The sequence below is a fragment of the Trachypithecus francoisi genome, unplaced genomic scaffold (genome assembly GCF_009764315.1).
Source record: "Trachypithecus francoisi isolate TF-2019V2 unplaced genomic scaffold, Tfra_2.0 Lachesis_group3, whole genome shotgun sequence".
Taxonomy (NCBI): Eukaryota; Metazoa; Chordata; class Mammalia; order Primates; family Cercopithecidae; genus Trachypithecus; species Trachypithecus francoisi.
In genome coordinates, this window is record NW_022681468.1 from 39,220,492 (window position 1) to 39,240,261 (window position 19,770).

The following is a 19,770-nucleotide window of genomic DNA, read 5'->3' on the forward strand; positions in this document are numbered from 1 at the left end:
CAGCCAGGCACAGTGGCTCATGCCTGTAATCCCAGCACTTTGGGAGGCCAAGGTGGGCGGATCACCTGAGATCAGGAGTTCGACACCAGCCTGACCAATATGATGAAATCCCATCTCTACTAAAAATACAAAAATTAGCCGGGTGTGGTGGCGTGTGCCTGTAATCCCAGCTACTTGGGAGGCTGAGGCAGGAGAGTCACTTGAACCCAGGAGGTGGAGGTTGCAGTGAGCCAAGATCACACCATTGCACTCCAGCCTGGGCAACAAGAGCGAAACTCCATCTGAAAAAAAAAAAAAAATTCGCTTGTTCTGGTTTTTATTTCATTTTGATTCTCCTTACATACTGTTTGCTTTGAAGCGTTTGTTTATATTTGGGTGTAAGTGTAAGATGCTGATTCTAAGAGTCAAGGCTATACAAAACAGTGTACTCAACAATGTATCTAGACTTTCTTCACTGGGAGTCCACGAGGTTTCCTGCTTCAACAGTGTTTGGATGTAACCCGGTGCTGGTCCTCCACCCCCACCTCCCCACCCCACCCCCATGGCTCACAGTCAGCCCTCTGCAGCCTCCTCACTGAGCCCTCAGACAGCCCCAAGGCCCCTGCCACGCCAGTGCCACACAGTCGCCTCCACCTCTCCTTAGCCTCCATGATGACCACATCCCCCTTGCGAGTGAGCCAGCACTACTACCATACTGTTGGAGGGTCCTGACTGGGAGTCATCCAGATTCTTGGCATTTTGAACAAATAATTGGACAAAATGCACAAGCAAAGCAACTAAAGGATGAAGCAAGGAAAGGACAGATTTACTGAGACAAAAGTACACTCCACAGAGAGCAGGAGCAGACTGGAGCAAGTGGTTCAAGAGTGCTGGTTACAGAGTTTTCTGGGGTTTAAATACTCTCTAGAGGTTTCCCATTGGCTACTTGGTTACACCCTATGTAAAGGAAGATTTGGCCCCCAACCACTCTGATTGGTTGCGGGAGAGGACGAGCAGCTGAAGTGAAGTTACAACGGTACTTTCCATTTTTCATCTGCAAGGCAGCACAAAGGGAGCAGCCTCTGATCTTTTTGTTACTTGGGCATGGAGAGGTGGGGTTTTCCTTTTGATTCAGTTCTAGTACATCAGCACAAATCGGCCTTAGGTTCCCAGCCTCCAGACCCTATTCTCCTGCCTCACCACCAGGACACAGAGGCTGCCATCAACTGCCAGATCAACCCAGAGCTCTATGCCTCCTATCTCTTCCTGTCCATATCTTACTACTTTGACTGTGATGATGTGGCTTTGAAGAACTTTGCCAAGTACTTTCTTCACCAATCTCATGAAGAGAGGGAACATGCCGAGAAACTGACGAAGCTACAGAACCAGCAAGGTGGCTGAATCTTCCTTCAGGATATCAAGAAACCATACTGTAATGACTGGGAGAGTGGGCTGAATGCAATGGAGGGTGCATTACACTTGACAAAAAAAGAAAAAACGTGAATCAGTCACTACCAGAACGGTACAAACTGGCCACTGACAAAAATGACCCCCACTGTGTTGACTTCATTGAGACATGTTACCTGAATGAGCAGGTGAAATCCATCAAAGAATTGGGTGACCATGTTACCAACTCACACAAGACGGGAGCCCCTGAATCTGGCTTGGCCGACTATCTCTTTGACAAGCTCACCCTGGCAGAGAGCAATAATGAGAGCTAAGCTTTAGGCTAATTTTCCCATAGCCATGGGTGACTTCCCTGGTCACCAAGGCAGTGCATGGATGTTGGGGTTTCCTTTACCTTTTCTATGAGTTTTACCAAAACATCCACTTAAGTTCTTGGATTTGTACCATTCCTTCAAATAAAGAAATTTGGTATGTCCCCCTCCCCCCTGCAAAAAGTCATTCCTCTTCATCACTATCAGCACAGCCCCATTCCCATTACTTCCCACCCACCCCTAGGATAATCTCATTTATCCTTCCTGAATTTTTTTGTGCAAACAAGCAGATATGTGTGTTTTATCCTTTTTTTCTTATATAAGGAATAGCATACTATAGATATTCATTTGTTCTTTGCTTTTTTTCTCTTAACAGTATATTCTGGAAATCATTCCAAATTGGTTCTTACAGATCTTCTTTATTCTTCTATACAGCTATATAATGCTCCATTTTGTAGATGTCATATAGTTTATTCAACCAATTCTCTATGTATGGGCATTTAGGTTGTTTCCAGTACTTTGCAATTCTAAATAATGCTGCAACAAATAAACATCTACATATTCATTGCTAAAAAGGAATACTGGAGACTGGGTAATTTATGAAGAAAAAAGATTTATTTGGTTCACAGTTCTACAGGCTGTACGTGAAGCCTAGTGCCACATCTGCTTCTGGTAAGGGCGTAAGGAAGCTTACAATAATCTTGGAAGGTGAGGGGAAGAGAGAGATCAAGAGAGAGACGAAGAAGGTGCTAGGCTGTTTTAAACAACCGTATCTTACATGAACTCATAGAGTGAGAGCTAACTCATTACTGTGAGGACTGCACCAAGCCATTCATGAGTGATCCGTCTCCATGACCAAAACACCTCCCACTAGGCCTGCCTCCAACGCTGGAGGGCACATTTCAACACGAAATTTGGAAGGCACAAAACATCCAGAGTATATCATGAATTTTTGTGTTCTTGGAGGTGTGTCTTCAAGGTATTTCCTAGAGGTAGAATTCCTGAATCAAAAGTGAGAGAATATGTTGTTTCGCTAGGTATTGCCAAATTTTTCTCCAGAAGAGTTAGTATATTTTTAAATATTCTGTGTGATGAAATACAAAGTATACATAAAGCACTTTTGCTGCATTCCAAAGTATAATGGCTGCCTTGAAGAAAAGGCACTTGTGCAAATATTTGAGTTGTGAGCTAAACTATCAATTTTTTAAAATGACACAGCAGTTTGTATTTGAAAAAACAAACTGATATCAGCAGTAGTTATTCAGACTGAGGAATCTGGCAGATATTTTCTCAAACATTAACAAAGTAAGCCTGGGGAAAAAAGTGACAGGATTTGTTGCCAATTATGAAATCTGAGCTTTCACACGAAAATTAGAATTTTTGAAAACTAGTCCCACCACTATGAGTTTTCCAAAACTTAAAGAATCTTCAGATGAGATTGGTGGCAATTTTAACTGTTGGAATTTTTAAAATATTGCATAATAAAATATATCAACATTCAGAAGATATGTATAATTCATGAGCCAACGTATTCGAAATGACCAATGCATAATATTATAAAATCATACTTAAGTAACTTAAGATCCACTCAAAGAGCAAGATAGACAAAACTATATGGTTTCAGATTCCACAATCAAAAAATTCTTAAGAAACTACTATTTATCAAATGCTGGCATAATATCAAAGAATGCCCACAATTACCTTCAAAATCTATTCAACTACTCCCTTTTCCAATTGCATAATTGTGTGAAACTAGATTTCCTTCAGATACTTCAACCAAACCAAAGTATTACAACACATCAATGCAAAATCCAATGTAAATTCAACTGTCTTCTCTTAAACCACACATTAAAAACATGAAAAACAATGCCACTCTTCTAATTAATTTCTTATTTTGGAAACTACAGTTATTTTTCATGAAAATATATAACTTATTGTTGTAAGACTAAGACAGTTCAGATTGCTTCTATAACAAAATACCGTTACGTTAGGTAGCATATAAAAACAGAAACATTTCTCTGATTTCTGGAGGCTGAGAAGTCCAAGATCAAGGCGCTGGGAGATTTGGTGTCTGGTGAAGAGTTGCTTTCTGGTTCACAGATGGTGTCTTCTCCCTGAGTCCTCACATGGGGGAAGGGGCAAGGGAGCTCCCTTAAGCCCTTTTATAAGGGCACTAATCTGATTCATGAGGGCTCTGCCTCATTACTGTTAACAGTAATGGTTTTATTATCATTATTTTTGTTCCTGTTTGATTATGCTAAAATATATATAACATAAAATTTGCCATTTTAAGAGTTTTTAAGTGCGCAATTCAATGGTGTCTATTTATATCACCATAAACCAAAACACTGTGTTCTTGAAGTAATAACTCCCATTCCTTCCCTCTCCTAAGTCCTGGAAACCTTTAATCTACTTTCTGTCTCTATGAATTTGCCTATTCTACACATTTTGTATAATGTAATTATACAATATTTGTCCTTTTGTATCTGGTTTATTTCACCTAGCATACTGTTTTTCACATTCATCCATGCTGCAGCAGAAGTTCATTCTCATTTATGGCTGAATAATTCTCCATTATATGTATATACCACATTTTGACGGTATTTAGCATTGCATTGATGGACATTTGGGTTGTTTGCTCCTTTTGGCTACTGTGGAAAATGCTGCAATAAACATTGGTGCACAAGCATCTGTTTGTGTTCCCAGTTTCCAGGAGTGGAATTGCTGGATTATACAGTAATTCTAGATTTATCATATATCCAATACCTTTTTGAAGTTTTAATGTTATTTCTAACGAATCAAAAAATATTTTTAGATTTCCATTTTAATTTCTAATGCACTAAACACTGATAAATATAACCCATATAAACAAAAGGTACTTGCGTTTCCCAATAATTTTTAACAGTGCAAAGGGGTTCTGAGAGCAAAAAGTTTTGAGAACACTGCTATATAGCAACGAAACTTAGCAAATTAGTTTTGCTAAGCAAAACTTAGCAAAATTAATTTTTCCAGCAACATGAATGAATCTCACAAATACAGTGTTGAGTGAAGGAAGCAACTTAAGTTCAGAACAGCCATAACTGCAAAATTTTCAGATGAATATATAGGTGGTAGAACCCTGACGAAAAGGCTAGATGGAATTAGCACAGTATCAAGGTAGTGATTGTCTCTGGAAATAAGAAAGGGGCCACAATCAGGCGAAGACACGTGGGCAGACTGGAGGATGCTCACAATTTCCTAGTCTATTCCCTGCATGATAGTTACATGGATGGTCATTTTATTAAAAGCTGTTTTTTACTTTCCGTTTTATATGCTTTTCACTGTGTGTGTGTATGTGTTTTCACAATTAATTTTAAATGAATTAATTTGTAATTAACCTCATAATTAAACAGGTTAACAGAAAGAAAATGATTTGGAGAATGGTAACACTAAAGAGAGATATTAGTACCAGAAACAGAGTAATTTCAGCAGTAATGGAGAGAAAGACACGGAGAATAGAATTACCGTGATGGGCTTTGACCATAGCCTGGGACTAGGGGAAGGGCCTTCCTTCCGTGCACACTTTAAGCCCCTCTACACCAGAAAAAAAATTAAGGGCCAGATCTCAAAAAAGTGGTGAAGCATAGTAAGTCAGCAACCAACAATATCTTCTATACCACCTTATTTAGTCAGTTACATTTCCTCGGCACCATCCTCTTTTACTGAACTCAATTTATTTTACTGATTGCATATCAGTACCTAATTAAAAATTGTTTTTTCTTTGTTTTTGTACACCATGATGAAATGGGATGTACGTCCCATGAAGGTTTGGCCCAAATCTCCCCTCTTCTCAGTGATCCCCCAATCGTTTAACATGGTGCTATCACCTACTAAACAGCAAGGGGACCTTCATAGATTCTAGGCACTTTCACTTTCTTTTTAATATTCCATTTCACATCAAATCAAAGATAGTAAAATGTGCCTGTGGCCCACATTTAATATTACTGTTTTGCTATAAAATTGGTGTGATTTTTATAATTATACTTTTGAGCCTTGTTTGTAAAAGACTTTGAAATGTACCAAAACAAACAAACAGAAAGACAAGAGTATATCTTCAATGGAAATCTATATGTGGTCTAAAGCACACCCCTTTAGGTTTTCTACTGTATGGGGTTTTCCTCTTTCATAGTCTTTGAGCTATTTTACAACTCTGTAAATTGTAGATAGCTGGTGGCAATGCAAATCATCCTGATCTATAAACATGAAAACACATTTTGTCAGGTGGGGAGACAATTGATTTCCCTTCCCCCTCTCACTATGGAAAAAGCAGATTTTACATTTATTTGTAAATTCATGTAAGTGTAACTTACATGTAACTCCGAGTTCAGGGCACATTACCCCAAAATATGCCACCCACCTTGGCGTACTATTTTACAGCTGAAGGAATTTGAGAAATAGAATGTACAGAAAGATCTCTCTGACTTTCCCCTGCCCTGCTCCCATGAAGGAGATCATAAACCTTTCATGTGAGAGGTGCCCTCCCTACCTACATCTGCAGGAAAGAAGTATTCTTACCTCTGAAGATGGAGGGACACCGGGAGGAGTGTGAGTGAACAGGCCTTGCTAAGTTTCCCCTAATTTACTCATTCCCTTTGTCCTACCACATTCGGCTACAACTTTCCCCTCTTCATCAAACCTGGCATCAAAACACAGGTTCAGCTGTTTCTTTAGGGTTTTCTTTCCTGAAGAAGTCCCCAGTGTTACAAAAAACTTATATTAAATAAATGTGTTAGCATTTCTGTTGTTCCTGTCTTTTGTTACAAGGGTCCCAGCCTACAACTCTAAGACCAGTAAAAGGAAAAGTCATTTTTCCTCCCCTGCATGCCTGCATGTGTCTCTGCTCTTTGAAATCTCTTTTGAATCCATCATAACATCATACTATTTCTTGTATTTAGTTAAATAAAATTATTGACATGTTCATTTTATGTTTGTATAAGTTATGTTTACCTTTTTTAAAAAAATTTTTTTTAGCAGCTTTAGACATCTTCCAGCGATGTGCAGAGTGGACTCACCTGACAGACCAAGAGAAACTGCACTCCCGGAGAAGAGAAATGCATCTCCAGGAAGCTGAAGCGCCAGTATGTAAATTCTTGGCTCCTGGAGAGGAACCTGAGGTGGTGTAATGGTTAATATTGAGTGTCAGTTTGATTGGATTGAAGAATGCAAAGTATTGTTCCCGGGTGTGTCACTGAGGCTGTTGCCAAAGGAGATTAACACTTGAATCAGTGGACTGGGAGAGGCAGACCCACTCTCAATCTGGGTGGACACCATCTAATCAGCAGCCAGCACAGCTAGGATAAAAGCAGGCAGAGGAATGTGGAAAGGCTAGACTGGCTGAGTCTACTGGGCTTCATCTTTCTTCCGTGCTGGATGCTTCTTGCCCTCGAACATGGGACTCCAAGTCCCTCAGCTTTTGGACTCTTGTTTGACTTAGACCTGTGGTTTGCCAGAGGCTCTCGGTGGCCACAGCCTGAAGGCTGAACTATCAGTTTCCCAACTTTTTTTTTTTTTTTGAGAGGGAGTCTCTCTCTCTCTCTCACCAGGCTGGAGTGCAGTGGCACGATCTCGGCTCACTGCAAGCTCCGCCTCCCGGGTTCAAGTGATTCTCCTGCCTCAGACTTCCAAGTAACTGGGACTACAGGCACGCGCCACGGGGTTTCACCATGTTGGCCAGGATGGTCTTGATCGCTTGACCTCGTGATCCACCCACCTCAGCCTCCCAAAGTGTTGGGATTACAGGCGTGAGCCACCGCGCCCTGCCGGCTTCCCTCCTTTTGAGGTTTTGGGACTTGGACTGGCTTCCTTGCTCCTCAGCTTGCAGACGGCCTATTGTGGGACTTCATCTTGTGATCATGTGAGTCAATTCTCCTTAATAAACTCCCTTTCATATATACATCTATCCTATTAGTCCTGTCCCTCTAGAGAACCCTGACTAGTACGGGTAGCAATAGAACATTGTTGACTGTTTCTCTAGTTTTTTTTTTTCCCCCATCTCCACCAATTCTGTGTTTTGTTTTGTTTTGTTTTGTTTCGTTTGTTTCTTTTGCATGTGGCTGAGAAGTCATCCCCCAGTGGTGGCAACAACAAGCAGGAATTTGGTTTTACAGTCAGATCATTTAATGGTTTCTATAAATGGATTAATATGTTATATAAATCTGTTTTCTGTTAAAAGATGACAGAGAATCTGGTTGGTTAGTCTTATTTGTTTATCAATTTGTCTATTTTGAGCTCAAAGACGTTTGTGCCCATCGGGAAGGAGAGTAGCCCTTTGATATCTGTGCCAGTGAGTTTTTGTGTTTCTGTGCCTCCTGTCTCTTAACCTGAGGCTAAAACTGTAGAATTGAAGCTCTAAGCTCCTTTGTGGCTAGACACCTATTTCTGCAATTCAAGCCTTTAACGCTTGTTGTGTTGGTATAAAATCTTTTCCTACGTCAAGAGAGTATTAATAAATTAAATTTTGGTTTCTTAAAGAAGCTCTATTCTGATTGACTTAAAGACATAAATAAGTGCTTTTATAAATTGAATATTCCTAAAATTTTAATAAACTGAGGAGACTGGATTTCTAATACTTTAAATGTACTACACTAAAATAGGCTTGCAGAAACAAATTCAGAAACCCTTTAAGAATCCAAGTAATTATTTTTTTTTTTTTGAAACAGGGTCTTGCTCTGTCCCTCAGGCTGGAGTGCAGCAGCACAACCATGGCTCACTCCAGCCTCACCACTGGGTTCAAGTGATCTTCCCATCTCAGCCTCCTGAGTACCTGGGACTACACGTGCATGCCAACTACATCCAGTTTTGTTTTAATATTTATTTATTTATTTTATTTTATTTTTTATTATACTTTAAGTTCTAGGGTACATGTGCATAACGTGCAGGTTACATATGTATACTTATGCCATGTTGGTATGCTGCACCCATCAACTCATCAGCACCCATCAATTCATCATTTATATCATGTATAACTCCCCAATGCAATCCCTCCCTCCTCCCCCTTCCCCATGATAGGCCCCCGTGTGTGATGTTCCCCTTCCCGAGTCCAAGTGATCTCATTGTTCAGTTTCCACCTATGAGTGAGAACATGCGGTGTTTGGTTTCTCTTCTTGTGATAGTTTGCTAAGAATGATGGTTTCCAGCTGCATCCATGTCCCTACAAAGGACGCAAACTCATCCTTTTTGATGGCTGCATAGTATTCCATGGTGTATATGTGCCACATTTTCTTAATCCAGTCTGTCACAGATGGACATTTGGGTTGATTCCAAGTCTTTGCTATTGTGAATAGTGCCGCAATAAACATACCTGTGCATGTGTCTTTGTAGTAAAGTAATTTATAATCCTTTGGGTATATACCCAGTAGTGGGATGGCTGGGTCATATGGTACATCTAGTTCTAGATCCTTGAGGAATTGCCATACTGTTTTCCATAATGGTTGAACTAGTTTACAATCCCACCAACAGTGTAAAAGTGTTCCTATTTCTCCACATCCTCTCCAACACCTGTTGTTTCCTGACTTCTTAATGATTGCCGTTCTAACTGGTGTGAGATGGTATCTCATTGTGGTTTTGATTTGCATTTCTCTGATGGCCAGTGATGATGAGCATTTTTTCATGTGTCTGTTGGCTGTATGGATGTCTTGAGAAATGCCTGTTCATATCCTTTCCCCACTTTTTGATGGGGTGGTTTGTTTTTTTCTTGTATATTTGTTTGAGTTCTTTGTAGATTCTGGATATTAGCCCTTTGTCAGATGAGTAGGTTGCAAAAATTTTCTCCCATTCTGTAGGTTGCCTGTTCACTCTGATGGTACTTTCTTTTGCTGTGCAGAAGCTCTTTAGTTTAATGAGATCCCATTTGTCAATTTTGGCTTTTGCTGCCGTTGCTTTTGGTGTTTTAGACATGAAGTCCTTGCCCATGTCTATGTCCTGAATGGTACTACCTAGATTTTCTTCTAGGGTTTTTATGGTATTAGGTCTAACATTTAAGTCTCTAATCCATCTTGAATTAATCTTCGTATAAGGGGTAAGGAAAGGATCCAGTTTCAGCTTTCTACTTATGGCTAGCCAATTTTCCCAGCACCATTTATTAAATAGAGAATCCTTTCCCCATTTCTTGTTTCTCTCAGGTTTGTCAAAGATCAGATGGCTGTAGATGTGTGGTATTATTTCTGAGGACTCTGTTCTGTTCCATTGGTCTATATCTCTGTTTTGGTACCAGTACCATGCTGTTTTGGTTACTGTAGCCTTGTAGTATAGTTTGAAGTCAGGTAGCGTGACGCCTCCAGCTTTGCCCTTTTGACTTAGGATTGTCTTGGCAATGCGGGCTCTTTTTTGGTTCCGTATGAACTTTGAAGCCGTTTTTTCCAATTCTGTGAAGAAAGTCATTGGTAGCTTGATGGGGATGGCATTGAATCTATAAATCACTTTGGGCAGTATGGCCATTTTCACGATATTGATTCTTCCTATCCATGAGCATGGTATGTTCTTCCATTTGTTTGTGTCCTCTTTGATTTCACTGAGCAGTGGTTTGTAGTTCTCCTTGAAGAGGTCCTTTACATCCCTTGTAAGTTGGATTCCTAGGTATTTTATTCTCTTTGAAGCAATTGTGAATGGAAGTTCATTCCTGATTTGGCTCTCTGCTTGTCTGTTACTGGTGTATAAGAATGCTTGTGATTTTTGCACATTAATTTTGTATCCTGAGACTTTGCTGAAGTTGCTTATCAGCTTAAGGAGATTTTGGGCTGAGACGATGGGGTTTTCTAAATATACAATCATGTCATCTGCAAACAGGGACAATTTGACTTCTTCTTTTCCTAACTGGATACCCTTGATTTCTTTCTCTTGCCTGATTGCCCTAGCCAGAACTTCCAACACTATGTTGAATAGGAGTGGTGAGAGAGGGCATCCCTGTCTTGTGCCAGTTTTCAAAGGGAATTTTTCCAGTTTTTGCCCATTCAGTATGATGTTATAGCTGTGGGTTTGTCATAAATAGCTCTTCTTATTTTGAGGTACGTTCCATCAATACCGAATTTATTGAGCGTTTTTAGCATAAAGGGCTGTTGAATTTTGTCAAAAGCCTTTTCTGCATCTATTGAGATAATCATGTGGTTCTTGTCTTGGTTCTGTTTATATGCTGGATTACGTTTATTGATTTGCGAATGTTGAACCAGCCTTGCATCCCAGGGATGAAGCCCACTTGATCATGGTGGATAAGCTTTTTGATGTGCTGCCGAATCCGGTTTGCCAGTATTTTATTGAGAATTTTTGCATCGATGTTCATCAGGGATATTGGTCTAAAATTTTCTTTTTTTGTTGTGTCTCTGCCAGGCTTTGGTATCAGGATGATGTTGGCCTCATAAAATGAGTTAGGGAGGATTCCCTCTTTTTCTATTGATTGGAATAGTTTCAGAAGGAATGGTACCAGCTCCTCCTTGTACCTCTGGTAGAATTCAGCTGTGAATCCATCTGGCCCTGGACTTTTTTTGGTGGGTAGGCTATTAATTGTTGCCTCAATTTCAGAGCCTGCTATTGGTCTATTCAGGGATTCAACTTCTTCCTGGTTTAGTCTTGGGAGAGTGTAAGTGTCCAGGAAATTATCCATTTCTTCTAGATTTTCTAGTTGATTTGCGTAGAGGCATTTATAGTATTCTCTGATGGTTGTTTGTATTTCTGTGGGGTCGGTGGTGATATCCCCTTTATCATTTTTTATTGCGTCTATTTGATTCCTCTCTCTTTTCTTCTTTATTAGTCTTGCTAGCGGTCTGTCAATTTTGTTGATCTTTTCAAAAAACCAACTCCTGGATTCATTGATTTTTCGGAAGGTTTTTTGTGTCTCTATCTCCTTCAGTTCTGCTTTGATCTTAGTTATTTCTTGCCTTCTGCTAGCTTTTGAATGTGTTTGCTCTTGCCTCTCTAGTTCTTTTAATTGTGATGTTAGAGTGTCAATTTTAGATCTTTCCTGCTTTCTCTTGTGGGCATTTAGTGCTATAAATTTCCCTCTACACACTGCTTTCAATGTGTCCCAGAGATTCTGGTATGTTGTATCTTTGTTCTCATTGGTTTCAAAGAACATCTTTATTTCTGCCTTCATTTCGTTATGTACCCAGTAGTCATTCAGGAGCAGGTTGTTCAGTTTCCATGTAGTTGAGCGATTTTGATTGAGTTTCTTAGTCCTGAGTTCTAGTTTGATTGCACTGTGGTCCGAGAGACAGTTTGTTATAATTTCTGTTCTTGTACATTTGCTGAGGAGTGCTTTACTTCCAATTATGTGGTCAATTTTGGAATAAGTGCGATGTGGTGCTGAGAAGAATGTATATTCTGTTGATTTGGGGTGGAGAGTTCTATAGATGTCTATTAGGTCCGCTTGGTGCAGAGATGAGTTCAATTCCTGGATATCCTTGTTAACTTTCTGTCTCGTTGATCTGTCTAATGTTGACAGTGGAGTGTTGAAGTCTCCCATTATTATTGTAGGGGAGTCTAAGTCTCTTTGTAGGTCTCTAAGGACTTGCTTTATGAATCTGGGTGCTCCTGTATTGGGTGCATATATATTTAGGAGAGTTAGCTCTTCCTGTTGAATTGATCCCTTTACCATTATGTAATGGCCTTCTTTGTCTCTTTTGATCTTTGATGGCTTAAAGTCTGTTTTATCAGAGACTAGGATTGCAACCCCTGCTTTTTTTTGTTCTCCATTTGCTTGGTAGATCTTCCTCCATCCCTTTATTTTGAACCTATGTATGTCTCTGCATGTGAGATGGGTCTCCTGAATACAGCAGACTAATGGGTCTTGACTCTTGATCCAGTTTGCCAGTCTGTGTCTTTTAATTGGAGCATTTAGTCCATTGACATTTAAGGTTAATATTGTTATGTGTGAACTTGATCCTGTCATTATGATATTAACTGGTTATTTTGCTCGTTAGTTGATGCAGTTTCTTCCTAGCCTCGATGGTCTTTACATTTTGGCATGTTTTTGCAATGGCTGGTAGCGGTTGTTCCTTTCCATGTTTAGGGCTTCCTTCAGGGTCTCTTGTAAGGCAGCCTGGTGGTGACAAAATCTCTAAGCATTTGCTTATCTGTAAAGGATTTTATTTCTCCTTCACTGATGAAACTTAGTTTGGCTGGATATGAAATTCTCGGTTTAAAATTCTTTTCTTTAAGAACGTTGAATATTGGGCCCCACTCTCTTCTGGCTTGTAGAGTTTCTGCCGAGAGATCTCCTGTTAGTCTGATAGGCTTCCCTTTGTGGGTAACCCGACCTTTCTCTCTGGCTGCCCTTAAGATTTTTTCCTTCATTTCAACTTTGGTGAATCTGGCAATTATGTGTCTTGGAGTTGCTCTTCTGGAGGAGTATCTTTGTGGCGTTCTCTGTATTTCCTGAATTTGAATGTTGGCCTGTCCTACTAGGTTGGGGAAGTTCTCCTGGATGATCTCCTGAAGAGTGTTTTCCAACTTGGTTCCATTTTCCCCCTCACTTTCAGGCACCCCAATCAGACGTAGATTTGGTCTTTTTACATAATCCCATACTTCTTGCAGGCTTTGTTCATTTCTTTTTCTTCTTTTTTCTTTTGGTTTCTCTTCTCGCTTCATTTCATTCATTTGATCCTCAATCGCTGATACTCTTTCTTCCAGTTGATCGAGTCGGTTACTGAAGCTTGTGCATTTGTCACGTATTTCTCGTGTCATGGTTTTCATCTCTGTCATTTCGTTTATGATCTTCTCTGCATTAATTAGTCTAGCTGTCAATTCTTCCACTCTTTTTTCAAGATTTTTAGTTTCTTTGCGCTGGGTACGTAATTCCTCCTTTAGCTCTGAGAGGTTTGATGGACTGAAGCCTTCTTCTCTCATCTCGTCAAAGTCATTCTCTGACCAGCTTTGATCCGTTGCTGGCGATGGGCTGCGCTCCTTTGCAGGGGGAGATGCACTCTTATTTTTTGAATTTCCAGCTTTTCTGCCCTGCTTCTTCCCCATCTTTGTGGTTTTATCTGTCTCTGGTCTTTGATGATGGTGACGTACTGATGGGGTTTTGGTATAGGTGTCCTTCCTGTTTGATCGTTTTCCGTCTGACAGTCAGAAGGACTGTCTGTTGGTCTGTTGGAGATTGCTTGAGGTCCAGTCCAGACCCTGTTTGCCTGGGTATCAGCAGCAGAGGTTGCCGAACATAGAATATTGCTGAACAGCGAGTGTACCTGTCTGATTCTTTCTTTGGAAGTTTCCTCTCAGGGGTGACTCCACCCTGTGAGGTGTGGGGTGTCAGACTGCCCCTAGTGGGGGATGTCTCCCAGCTAGGCTACTCAGGGGTCAGGGACCCACCTGAGCAGGCAGTGTGTCCGTTCTCAGATCTCAACCTCCGTGTTGGGAGATCCACGGCTCTCCCCAAAGCTGTCAGACAGAGTCGTTCGCGTCTGCACCGGCTCCCGCTGCTTCCCCTATTGGACTTCAGCTGTGCGCTGTCCCCAGAGGTGGAGACTACCTGTTTTAATATTTAGTAAAAATAGGTCTCTCTATGTTGCTTAGGCTGCTCTCGAACTGCTGGCCTCAAGCCATCCTCCTGCCTCAACTTCCCAAAGTGCTAGGATTACAGGCAGGAGCCACCCTGACCACCTTCCATCTTATTTTTTTTTTTTTCTTTGAGAGACAGGGTCCCATTCTGTCACCCAGGTTGGAGTTCAGTGACATAATCATAGCCCTCTGCAGACTTGAACACCTGAGCTCAAGCCATCCTTCTGTTCTGGCCTCCCAAAACACTGAGATTATAGGTGTGAGTCACTGCACCCTGCCCAAGTTCACATAATTACAGCAAATCTTTGGCACATAAGGCTACAGACAGTTCCTGATTTACCGTGGTTTGATTTGGGATTTTTCAACTTTACAATGGTACAAAAGTGATATTCATTCAGTACATTCCTCAGTTTCAATGGAGTTACATCCAAATAAACTCATCTCAAATTGAAAATATTGGCTGAGTGCTGTGGCTCATGCCTGTAATCCCAGCAGTTTGGGAGGCCAAGGTGGGCAGATTGAGCCCTAGAGCTCAAAACTAGCCTGAGCAATATGGACAAGCCCCATATCTACAAAAAATACAAAAATTAGCCAGGCATGGTGGCATGTGCCTGCAGTCCCAGCTACTCAGGAGGCTAAGGTGGGAGGATCCACTGAGCCCAGGAGGTCAAGGCTGCAGTGAGATGATTGCACCACTGCACTCAGCCTGGGCAATACAGCAAGACCCTGTCTCAAAAAAAAAAAAGAAAGAAAGAAAGAAAAAAGAAAGTATGATACATTGGAAGTGTTTTTGGCTTACAGTACTTTCCATTTACAATGGGTTTATTAGGACATAACTCCATCATAAATCAAGGAGCACTTGTAGTTTAATATGTTTGGTTTAATAAAACGGTTATGTCTTCTCTGATTTATCTGTGTTGAGTATAATAGAAGCATACATTTTATTCTACTTGGCTTTGCTTTGTCCTATAGTTATCAGGTTACTGATCAAACACACAAACATTATTTGTACATAATATAAATTTGTGTCCAACAAAATTGATTCATGATTTCCAAAACTTTATTTCAAGAATAATTATGTTTCGTAGCCTGCCAACTTAAAGATAATTTCCAAGATCCTTAGATAGCTGAAAAACCTTGAATTGGTATTAAATTGAGTTATTTATTAGATATGTAGAGAATATCCACATAATTTCTAAGCAAGATAGACTACTGTACCATATAATAAATTAATTATAAGCTCTAGAGGGGCTATATCTATGAGTAATGTTAATGAACATGTTCAATTTTGCCACTTTAAGAACATGTAAAAGAGATGTGCATGGCTGTAGAAAATTATTTCAAGCTTTTCTAGTTTGCTGTAATGCTTGTGTATTGCAGGAAGTTCTCAATTATCCATCCCACACTCACTTTTCTCTGTAAATGAGAAGTTAGTTACTTTGTTTAAAAGTTATGATTAATGAGTGGTTGCCACTAAGAAGCAATAGTGACAGGGAGATCCAACTGTATATGTGTTTTGATATTTCATGGAAAAAGAGCAGCTGTCCTCCAATTTTTGGGTCTCCAAACCATTTTACACCCTTGGGACTTGTTACAGATCTCAAAGGTTATCTATGTATGTAGATTATAACTATCGATATCATATTAGAAATTAGAGCTGAGAATTTTTAAAATATTGGTTTATTGTCTAATTTGAGAATAGCAGTGATGAACAAATTGCATGTTTATATAAGTAATGTGATAGAATTATTTTAAAATTTTGTTTTGATCTTTTGGACCTGAGATGGGTCCTTATGTCGGGTGTCAGTTTGTCCCAGAATACGAAAGAGCATAAGGAAAGACCCCACTTGGAATGTGGATTCAGCTTGGCCTTTGTGGATGATAGCTCGGTCTGAAAAGAAGTGATGAAATGTGTTAAAATCTTAGGAAAGTTCATTCTATTTTGATGGGTTTGCTTCCCTAGTTTACTGATGAATGCCTTTGTTTACAATATGAATGGTAATTCTTCACTTTCTGTGAAGAATACTATGCTTACTTTACAAAATTAAAGTGAAGAATTCTTTCTGCCTAGAGAGAAAACATTCTGTGTCTTACCAGAATAATTTGCTGTCTTTTACGATGACTTTATAATGTCTTTGGTTATTTAAAGAGAAAAAAATCCTCATTTATGAAAGAGATAAGAGTTTTTTCTAACTCCATTGCTGTTAGTATACATTTTTAAATGTTTTATTGTCACTTTAATTAAATAGGTAACCAAATATTGCTTCTTTGGTATCCATAGCCTCTCTTAAGCAAGTGTCTACACTTTTCTGACAACTTTTAAAAATTTTGCCTTCCATGGCACAAGTATACATATGTAACAAACCTGCACGTTATGCACATGTACCCTAGAACTTAAAGTATTAAAAAAAAAAATTGCCTTCCCCATATAGCATCCTAAATGTAGAAAAAAACCATAAAACTTTCAAGATATTTTTAACACCTGAAACCATCTTTGAGATTTCCCAGAAAGCTCCTGGGGAAAAAAAAATGACAAGGTTTTCTCTTTTACTTTATAAAAAGAGAAGTATTAGAAATAAGTGGGTTTGTTTGATGTGAGTTTCATGGGAAGAGATATCGGAAGAGACATTCAGCCTGCCCCAGATGAAATCTGTATAAGTTAAATGAATACTTCAGAAATTGTATGATTTGTGGGAAGTCCCTGAGGATTTGTCAATGTTCTTACTTTTTTAGCCTATGTTTTCACCTCAGGGAAAACACTGATCAAAACTCTTAAGAAATGGTTTCTTTCAAGTTTTTCTGTATTTATTAGTATCCTGGCAATGTTTTGCCTGATATTCGACAATAGCAGTATAGCGTATAGTATTATTAGTTGTAAACTCAGTTATTATTTGAAATGCTAACTTAGCCAAAACCTTACTTCTTTAATTTGAATCTAGAGGATTCTAGATCATTAATTCTCAACTGGAGATATACATCAGTCTTACCCATGGAATATGTTTAAAAATATAAAATAGAAGAATGTAAGCAAGAGGACCAACTAGACAGATGAGTCAATGAAGAAATTAAGAAGGAAATTTTAAAATGTCATGAATCATGAAAATAGAAACACAACATACCAAAGCCTATGGAATATAGCAAAAGCAGTATTAAGAGGGAAGTTTATAGCAGTAAATGCCATAGATTTCAAATAAACAAGCTAATCTACATCTCAAGGAAGCAGAAAAGCAAAAACAAAGCAAACCCAAAGTTAGTAGAAGAAAAGAAATAATAAAAATCAGAGGCTTAGAAGTGAACAAAATTGAGACAAAAAATACACAAGATCAATAAAATGAAAAGTTAATTTCTTGAAAAATAAATAAAATCAACAATCCATTAACTAGACTATCCAAGAAAAAAAGAGACGGGTGGATCACGAGGTCAGGAGATCGAGACCATCATGGCTAACATGGTGAAACCCCATCTCTACTAAAAATACAAAAAAATTAGCCGGGAGAGGTGGCGGGTGCCTGTAGTCCCAGCTACTCCGGAGGCTGAGGCAGGAGAATGGCGTAAACCCGGGAGGCAGAACTTGCACTGAGCTGAGATCCGGCCACTGTACTCCAGCTCGGGTGACAGAGCGAGACTCCGTCTCAAAAAAAAAAAAAAAAAAAAGAGAAAAGACCCAAATAAATAAAATCAGGAATGAAAGAGAAGACCTCACAACTGACACCACAGAAATAACAAACGATAACTTGAGACTATATGAACAACTATATGTCAGAGAATTGGAAAACCTAGCAGAAATGGATAAATTCTGGGTCACAAACAACCTACCAAGACTGAACCAAGAAGAAATAGAAAACTTGAACAGATCAATTAAAAGTAATGAGATTGAATCAGTAATAAAATGTCTCCCATGAAAGCAAGCCCAGGACCTGATGGCCTCACTGCTGAATTCTACTAAACATTTAAAGAACTAATACTAATTCTTCTCAAACTCTTGCAGAAAATTGAAGAGGAGAGAATTATTTCAAACTCAATGTATGAGGTCAGCATTATCATGATACCAAAACCAGACAAATATACAATCGGAAAAGAAAACTATAGGCCAATATCCCTGATGAACATAGATGCAGAAATTCTCAAAAAAAAAAAAAAAAAAAAAACTACGAGCACATTAAAAGATCATCCACCCTGATCAAGTGGGATTTAACCCAGGGATGCATGGATGATTCAACATACACAAATCAATAAATGTGATACATCACATGAATAGAATGAAGGACAAAAACTGATCATCTCAATTAGATGTAAAAAACACATTTGATGACCTTCAACATACCTTCACGATTAAAAAAAAAAAAACTCTCAACAAACTAGTTATAGAAGGATCATACCTCAACACAATAAAGGTCGTATATGACAAGCCCATAGCTGTACAGAATGGGGAAAAGCTGAAAGCTTTTCCTCTAAGACCTAGAACAAGACAAGGATGCCCACTTCATCCTAGTAATGAAAGTCCTAATGCAATTAGGCAAGAGAAAAAAAATATTCATCATAGTAGTGAAAGTCCAGGGCAACTAGGCAAGAGAAAAAAAATAACAGGCACTTTAATTGAAAAGAAAGAAGTAAAATGATCCTGTTTGCAAACAACATAAGTTTACATATAGAAAACCCTGAAAGTTTCACCAAGAAAACCTCTTAGAACTAATAAACAAATTCAGGAAAGTTTCAGGATACAAAATCAACATACGAAATCAGTCACATTTCTATACACCAACAGCAAACCAGCTGAGAAAGAAATTAAGAATGCAGTCACATTTTTAAATGGCTATTAAAAAATTAAAATATCCAGAAATAAATTTAACCAAGGAGGTGAACTATCTCTATAAGGAAAAGTATAAAACATCAATGGAAGATATTAAAGAGAATACAAATTGAAAAACGTACCATGTTCATGGACTGGAAGGATTAATGTTGTGAAAATGACCATGCTACCAAAAGTATTCTACAGATTCAATGCAATCTCCTTCAAAATTCCAATGGCATTGTTTACAGAAATATAAAAGGCAATTTAAAAATTTATATGGAACCACAAAAGACCCCAAATAGCCAAAGCAATCCTGAGCAAAAAGAACAAAACTGGAGGCAACATGCTACTTGACTTCAAAATACACTACAAAGCTATAGTAACCAAAAGGGCATGGTGTGGCATAAAAAGATGATACATATGGAACAAAATAGAGATCCCAGAAATAAATCCATGTATTTACAACCAACTGATTTTCAACAAAGGTGCTGAGAACATTCAGTGGGAAAAAGATAGCCTCTTCAGTAAATGGTGCTGAGAAAACTGAGTATCTATACACAGAAAAATGAAACTAGACTCCTATCTCTCAATAATCCATCTACAATAAATCAACTCAAAATTGATTAAAGATGTACATGTAAGATGCAAAATTATGAAACTACTAGAAGAAAACATGGGGGAAATGTTTCGAGACATTGATGTGTACAAAAATTTTATGGAAAATACATCAAAAGCACAAGCAACAAAAGTAAA

At 38.9% G+C, this 19,770-nt stretch overlaps 1 pseudogene; it reads left to right on the forward strand.

Moving 5' to 3' along the window:
- The first annotated feature begins 785 nt into the window (after positions 1-785).
- Positions 786-1,857, forward strand: LOC117069458 (annotated as a pseudogene).
- Positions 1,858-19,770: the final 17,913 nt, after the last annotated feature.